The 8,938-nt window shown below is 29.6% G+C and overlaps 1 long non-coding RNA gene across 1 annotated transcript; it reads right to left on the reverse strand.

The window, feature by feature from the left end:
* Positions 1-345: 345 nt before the first annotated feature.
* LOC134267348 (uncharacterized) lies at positions 346-7,604 on the reverse strand. The gene is made up of 5 exons (XR_009992137.1): positions 7,516-7,604; positions 4,611-4,708; positions 3,108-3,205; positions 1,249-1,354; positions 346-418 (listed from the first exon to the last, which is right to left on the reverse strand). It is a non-coding gene; the product is annotated as an uncharacterized LOC134267348 (long non-coding RNA).
* Positions 7,605-8,938: the final 1,334 nt, after the last annotated feature.

An 8,938-nucleotide genomic window follows, 5' to 3' on the forward strand; every position in this document is an offset into this window, starting at 1 on the left:
CAAGTGGAAGGACATGGACACAACACCAATCCATAAATTGATCCATAAACAGGAACCACTTCAAACCTGCAATAAAGAGTACACGTCAACTGAGATACTGTCACACGAAACAAAAAAGCATATTAAAGTGGGCTGAAACAATTTCTTACAAGATCTGGAAATTCAACAAGAGGCCCATGGGCCTTATATGTCACCTGAGTATCATGAATGAATTTTCAGACAATTGAATTTGGTTCGTGTTTTTTTTTTAAAAATCAAAGACCATGAAAATTTATAGTTTTTAAAGAGACACCATTGTTCATCATAATTGCACCTTATGGGTCACCTTAAGGTGCAGAATAGTCCGGGGTTTCTTGACAATACGCTGTACATATGTAGTCATGGATCATAAAAGGGAGGGGCACTAACTTTTCCAAACCTGCAAAACAGAATAAATATATACATTTAAGCAGTTGTCTTCGAAAACCCCGACTAAATATGCAAACACTTCTTTGAACATTAAGATATTTTAAGGTGAGATTTTTGTAATCTAAAATACTGACTATTCATGGTAATCTCAAGACCTACATTAAACTAAGATTCGTATTCCTGTACATCTAACAGGTTTTTTTCTATCTCAGATGTGATTCACTATCATTTTTCTAACCTAGATAACAAATTATTAGTTTTACTAATTTGTTGATCTAGATTTATTTTGTACTTTATCTTGTGGTTTTAAGGAAACTATGAAATCTCCAAGTATGTAAATCATCTTAGTTTTGCGCACACGTAAGCGTTCTAATTCTGTGGTTTGTTGTGCAGTTGGAATAATCTGCCTACCTTAATTAGGAGTATTGATATTTGTAGAACATAACAATTATTCTTTATAAAATATTATGGCAAGAGGGATTTAAAATCTTATTGCCATGTATGTATGTAATGAAAACACTAAACATATAAGGGATATGTTGGGACACTATTATTACATGATCTTGTTTTTGCTGAATTTCATTAAAAATTATACACGAGGGAAAAAAGGCTAAGTTAGTAACACACAGATTTCATTGAATACACTCATCTCTTTGTGTAGATGTTATCTAGACCAAAAGTATACTATTCATCAAATAAAAACACTATACTACATAGTTCCTATGTAAACCAAACCTATTTTAACCTCATTTTCAGAGGTCTTCTGCTCTTCAACATCCCAGCCATTAGAACAATGCTTACAAAATAATTTTACGAATGAAATGGATAGAAAATAGTTACCCTTAAGAGTCACCTTAAGGTGCAAGATAGTCCGAGGTTTCTTGACCAAACGCTGAACAAATGTAGTCATGGATCATAGATGGGAATTACACGAACTCGTCCAAACCTGCAAATCAGAACATATAAACACTGAAACAGTTGTCTTTGAAAACTCCAAAAATTGCTTTTTTTTAATTTGTCGCCTATATATTCCAATACTTCTTTGAACATTAATATATTTTAGAGTGGGATTTTTGTAATATAAGACACTGACTATGCATGGTAATCTCAAAAACTTCATCTATTTTGTGGTCATTTTATTTAATCTGCCTACAGTTCATAAATAATATCAAACAAAATCTATAGTATATTATTCTAAAAAAAAATAATAACATATCATTTAGCAAGCCAATCAAATAAAAAGTTTCTTTTAACATATACTTCCCTCTATTGTGGCAAAGGAAGGTTATTACTGTTTGACAAAACTATAAACGTTGTTGTTAACCTTTTTTTCTCTGCAATAAAAGACGGATATTCTATCTCGGAAATGAAATAATTGAACAAAACGCATACTTTTTACATGTACAAAAAGCATTATCCATTAATTCATAGAGTATCCCTCATTTTTTAAGGTCTTAAAGAAAGTGTTACATCTGTATATGAAAAACCTTGATTATAAAAATAATGAGAAAACTTTTTCAAGTATAGCTTCGTATTTCCTGTAAATATAACAGTGTATCTATCTTAGATCTGTGTTAAAATCATTTCTTCTATCCTAGATAACAATTTGTTATTTTTACTTTTTTGTTGATGTAGATTCATTTTGTAGTTTATCTTGAGGCTTTAAATGTACGATCGAATCTCAAAGCTGTGTAAAATTTTTTTTTTAATATGTAAACGATCTAATACCGTCGATTGTTTGGAGCAGTTGGAGTTATATGCCCTTAGACCTTAAGTAAGCGATATAATATTTATAGTACCTCACTATATTCTTTATAAAATATTGCGACAAGAAAAAGATATTGAAATTCTTAATGTAAAGTGTACCCTACTTAAGAGAGCAGCAATGATATATTTGTTGAATGGCAACATTATCCTTATTTGGAAATGTTTGCTCCTCAGTGTAATCCTTATTGACTAAGAACACAAGGACAAATTATATATTATGCGTTTACATTTTCAAATTAATATATGTGCAAAAACGTTGTTTCTTTATTGATAAGGAATTCTAAAGATTAAATAAAATGTTATAAGTTCTACATGTATATAATGAAAAACACTGAAGATTAAATGGATGTGTTTGGAAACTCTTATATCAATGATTTTATATTTGTTGTTTATCTTAAAAACTTATACATACGAACAGGAAACCTGGGCATGTACTGCAATGTTTGTATTGAAGGCACTTATCTCTGTTATTTAGACCAAAAGCATACTATTCATCTGATACAGACCCTATATTATAGAGTTCCTATATAAACCAAAACACTTCAAACTTCATTTCTAAATGTCATCTGCCCTTTAACATGCAAGTTCGTTGTACAATGCTTACAAAATAATTTTACGAATGAAAAGGAGAGAAAATAGTTACCCTGAAGGGTCACACAATACTGTTCGTTATCTCCATATTCTTTTCTCCATTTGCTGCATATCATAAAAAATTAAAGACGAGGAAAAAAAATGGCTAAGTAGGTACCGCATAATTTGAATTGAAGGCACTCATCTTTTACAACTAATACAAACAGTAGACTAGAGATATTCTTTGTAAACCAAACCCATGTAAACCTCATTTCGAAAGATCTTCTGCCCTTCAACATGCAGGCACATAGTACAATGCTTACAAAATAATTGTATGAATAACAAAGATAGAAAATAGTTACCCTGAAGAGTCACCTTAAGGTGCAGGATAGTCCGGGGTTTTTTGACCAAACACTGTAGTCATGGATCATACAAGGAAAGGACTCCAACTCGTCCATACCTGCAAAACAGAATATATATACATTTAGGCATTTATTTCTTAAAAATTCAAGAATTGCTTTTTTATTTGTTGACTAAATATTCCAATACTAGACTTCTTCGAAAATGAACATATTTTAAGGTGAGATTTTCTTAATATAAGACACTGACTATTCGTGGTAATCTCAAAAACTACATCTATTTTGTGGTCATTTATTTTTATCTGCCCCAGTTCATAAATAATATTAATCAATTTTTTCAGTAAACTATTCTTTAAAAAAGTCACAAATAACATATCATTTAGCGAGCCAATCAAATAAAAAGTGCTTATTACATACACTTCCCTTTATTGTGGTAAGGGAAGGTTCTTAGTGATGAAAAAAAGCTATAAACATTGTTTTCAACTGTTTTTCTCTGTAGTAAATGACGGATAGTCTATCGTGGAAATAAAATAATTGAACATAACACATTCTTTTTCTACATGTACAAAAAGCATTAATCATTGATGCATAGAGTATCCCTAATTTTTCAAAGTTTTAAAGAAAGTTATAAATGCAACTGTATGTGAAATACCTTGATTATTGAAATAAAGGGAAAACTCTTTCAAAATATAGATTAGTATTTCCTGAAAATCTAAGAGTTTTTCGATCTGAGATGTGATATAAAATTATTTTGTAGCCCAGATAACAATTTGTTATTCTTACTTTTTCTTGATCTAGATTTAATTGTTCTTTATGTTGTGGTTTTAAAAGTACTATCGAATCTTCAAACTGTGTAAGAAATCTTTGTTTTGAGCACATGTAAGCTTTCTAATTCTGTTGTTTATTGTGCAGTTGGAGTTATCTGCCTTTAGACCTAAAGTAGGAGTATTGATAATTATAGTCCATAACAATTATTCTTTTAAAATATGATGACAAAATAATTAGATTTAAAATCCATTGTCATCTTTATTTTCTACATGTACCTACGAGAACAGCAATGCTTTCTTTCTCTCGTGGCAACAATTTCCTTGTTTTTGAAATGCGTAAAGGAAATTTAGGAAATTCCTAAATGTAAGCTCTAGTGACTAAGTTCACAGGTTCAAAGCATATATTGTCTGTATACTTTTTAAATTTAATGAATATACAAATACATTGTTTATTAATAGATAGAAAATACTCAGGATTATAAAATATACAAGACGCCGTGCATGTATATAATAAAAAACGGAGGTTTTGAGGGATATGTTGGGACACTATTATTACATGATTTTCTATTTGCTGTGTATCAAAAAAATAAAGACGAGAAAAAAAGACTATAAATGCACCGCACAGTGTGCATTGGAGGCACTCGTCTCTTTGTGTAGCAGTTAAGTAGACCAAAAGCATACTATTTAACTAATACAACCTCTATACTAGAGAGTTTCTCTTGAACCAAACCCTAGTTACCCTGAAGAGTCACCTGAAGGTGCAGGATGGTCCGGGGTTTCTTGACCAAACACTGTAGTCATGGATCATACAAGGAAAGCACTCCAACTCGTCCAAACCTGCAAAACAGAATAAATATACATTTAGTTATTTTTTAAAACTCCAACAATGGCTTTTTTCATTTGTCGACTAAATTTTCAAATACTTCTTTGAACATGAAGGTATTTTCGTGAGATTTTCGGAATCTAAGACACTGACAATTCATGGTTATCTAAAAAAAACTACATCTATTTTGTTGTCATTTATTTTTTTCTGCCATCACTTAATAAAAAGTATTTATCAAAATCTTCAGTATATTATTCTTAAAATAAAATAAAAAACACTTATGACATATCATTAGGCAAGCAAATCAAATAAAAAGTTTTCCACAATATATTTCACCCTTTTGTGGTAAAAGAAGGTTATTCTTCTATCAAAACTATAAAAAAAATTCAACCTTTTTTTCTCTATAGGAAAAGACGAATATTCTATCGTGGGAATGAAATATTTGAACATAACACATACTTTTTCTACATGTACAAAAAGCATCAATCATTAAAAAATAGAATATCTCTAATTTTTCAAAGATTTAAACATAGTTTTGATAGCATCTGTATATGAAAACCGTTATTATTGAAATGAAAAGGAAAACTCTTTCAAAATATAGATTTATGTTTCCTATACATCTAACAGATTTTCTATCTAAGATGTGATTTAAAATAATTTTTTGTAGCCGAGATAACATTTTGTTATTTGAATATTTTCTTGATCTAGATTTAATTGTTCTTTATGTTGTGGTTTTAAAAGTACTATTGAATCTTCAAGCTGTGTAAGAAATCTTTGTTTTGAGCACATGTAAGCTTTCTAATTCTGTTGTTTATTGTGCAATTGTAGTTATCTGTCCTTAGACCTAAAGTAAGAGCATTGATAATCAATTATTTCTTTTAAAATATGATGACTAAATAATTAGGTTTAAAATCTTATTGTCATCTTTGTTTCCTACCTAAGAGTATAGCAATGCTTTCTTTCTTGTGTGGCAACAATTTCCTTGTTTTGAAAATGCTTGTTCCTCAATGTAAGCCCTAGTGACAACGTTCACAAGTGCAAAACATATATTGTCTGTATACTTTTTAAATTAAATGAATGTGCTTAAACATTTTTCATTAATAGATAGAGAATACCCAAGATTATAAAATATGCAAGAAGATGTGCATGTATATAATAAAAAACCTCAGGATTTAAGGGATATGTTGTGACATTATTATTACATGATTTTCTATTTGCTGCATATCATATAAAAAATATACATGAGAACAGAAAATGCTAAGCATGCAATGCACAGTTTACATTGAAGGCACTTAAATCTTCGATTAGATATTATCTATACCAAAACCATACTATTAATGCAATGCAAACCTGATTATAGGGAGTTTTTATAATAACCAAAACTATTTAACCTCATTTCAAAAGTTTTTCGGCTCAACCACATACCAGAAAATATTAGGTTACAAAATGATTACAAAATGCTTACAAAATAATTTTTGGAATGAAAAGGATAGAAAAAAGTTACCCTGAGGAGTCAACTTAAGGTGCAAGATAGTCCGGGGTTTCTTGACCAAACACCGTAGTCATGGATCATACAAGAAAAGGACTCCAACTCGCCCAATCCTGCAAAGCAGAATATATATATATACATTTAAACAGTTATTTTTAAAAACTCAAAGAATTGCTTTTTTCATTTGTCGACTTATATCCCATTACTTCTTTGATCATGAAGGTATTTTAGGTGAGATTTTCGTAATATAAAACACTGACTATTCATGGTAATCTCAAAAACAACATCTATTTTGTTGTCATTTATTTTAATCTGCCTACAGTTCATCAATGGTATTAATCTAATTCTTCATTATATTATTTTAAAAATAAAAAAAATCTCAAATAACATATCATTAGGCAAGCAGATCAAAGAATGTTTCTTACCCATAAATTTGCCTTTATTGTGGTAAAGGAAATCTATTATTGATAATCAAAGCTATAAACATTGTTTTCAACCTTTATCTCTCTGTAGTAAATGACGCATAGTCTATCGTGGAAATGAAACAATTGTACATAACACATACTCTTTCTATATGTTCAAAAACATTAATCATTTATGCATAGAGCAACCCTAATTTTTCAAAGTTTTAAAGAAAATTTTCGTAGCATATGTTTGTGAAAACCCTTGATTATTGAAATGAAGAGAAAATCTCTTTCAAAACTTTAAATCTAACAGTTTTTCTATCTGAGATGTGATTTAAAATCATTTTGTAGCCTAGATAACAATTTGTTATTTTTACGATTTTGTTGATGTAGATTTATTTTTTACTATATCTGGTGGTTTTAAAAGCACTATCTAATCTGCAGGCTGTGTAAACATATTAGTTTTGTGCACATGTACGTGTTCTAATTCTCTGCTTTATTGCAGTTGGAGTTATCTGCCCTTAGACTTAAAGAAGGAGTATTGATTTTTATAGTACATTACAATTATTCCTTTAAAAATATGATGACATGATAATTAGATTTAAAATGTTAGTGTCATTTATGTTCCCTATTTTAGAGAGCAGCAATGCTTTATTTGTTGCATGGCAACATTATCCTTATTTGGAAATGCCTGCTCCTCTATGTAAACCCTATTGACTAAGTACACAATATATAGTATGTGTATACTTTTTTAAATATATGTGAAAAAATATTGTTCATTTATTGATAAAGAATTCGTAAAATCAAATAATATTTTATAAGCTTTTCATGTATAAAATAAGTCTCATTTGAAAGGTCTTCTTCATACCAACACATAGTACAATGCTTACAAATGAATTTACGAACGAAAAGGATAGGAAATAGTTACCCTGAAGAGTCACCTTAAGGTGCAGGATAGTCCGAGGTTTCTTGACCAAACACTGTAGTCATGGATCACACAAGGAAAGGACTCAAACTCATCCAAAACTGCAAAACAGAATACATACATTTAGCCAGTTGTTTTTGAAAACTTCTAGAATTGCTTTTTATATAATTTATCAACTTATTATCCTCAACTGTCTCATTTGTCTCTGAACATATCTCTGAAGATATTCTGAGGTGAGTTTGTCGTAATCTGACTCTGATTATTTATGGTAATCTCAAAATTAACAATCATTTCGTTTTCATTTATTTTAATCTGCCCACATATCTTAAATACTATTAATAAAATGTACAGTATATTATTCAAAACGTTTTGTAAAAAGTCAATCATTCATTACATATCATTTGGAAAGACTATAAAAGTTTTTTTAACATATATCTCCTCTTATTATTTTTTTGATGAAAGTTATTATTGAAAAACAAAACTTCATGGTTTTCAACCTTTTTTCTCTGTAGTGAACGACAGATATTCTATCGTGGAAATAATTGATCATAAGCATACCTTTTTCTCTTTGAAAAAAATATTAGTCATTTTTGCGCATAATTTTTCCAAGTTTTAAGGAAAGTGTTTGATGCATCTTCAAATAAAAAACCTCTATTGAAACGAAGAAAAAAAACCCCATTTTTTTCAATATAGATTCGTATTTCCTGAAAATCTAACAGTTTATCTATCTGAGATATGTGTTAAAATCATTTTTCTAACCTAGATAACAATTTGTTATTTTTAATTTTTGTTCTTAGATTAATTTTATACTTTATCCTGCGGTTTTAAATGTACTAACGAATCCCCAGGTTTGTTTAGGATCTCAACACAATGCACATGTAAGCGTTCTAATTCTGTGGGATGTTTGTGCAGTTGAGGTTATCCGCCCTTTGATCTGAAGTAGGGGAATTGATATTTATAGTACGTTACAATTTTTCTATACAAAATACATGTATTACGGCAAGATTAAGTGATTAAAAAGTCTGTCATGTATGTTTAAGAAGGGAATAAGGATTTCTTTGTTGTCTGACTATTCACGATGCTTTCAAAAAGTGTGGATTTAGTTTAATTTGGCCCTGGATCTAAAAAAAAATTACAGGTTCCTCAAAGTAAACCTTAGTGATAACAAAGTGCTTAAGTGCAAATAGATATATTGTTTGCATAACCTTTAAATTCTTAACCCCATGATCCCTATTTTTGGAACATTGTGATATGTTTGGGTATCATTCCCCTTTTATATATAAAAATAATAACCACGTCTGTTTATGAGCACTCAGAATGTTTTTCAACCTTTTTTTTCTCTAAATTATATGAACGATTCCTTGTATGTTTTCAAATATATTTAACCTACTTTGGTAATAAGCGACCATTTCTGTACATAAACACA

This window comes from Saccostrea cucullata, unplaced genomic scaffold (genome assembly GCF_032062105.1).
Source record: "Saccostrea cucullata isolate Sc308-1 unplaced genomic scaffold, CSIRO_AGI_Scuc_v1 ctg241, whole genome shotgun sequence".
NCBI lineage: Eukaryota > Metazoa > Mollusca > Bivalvia > Ostreida > Ostreidae > Saccostrea > Saccostrea cuccullata.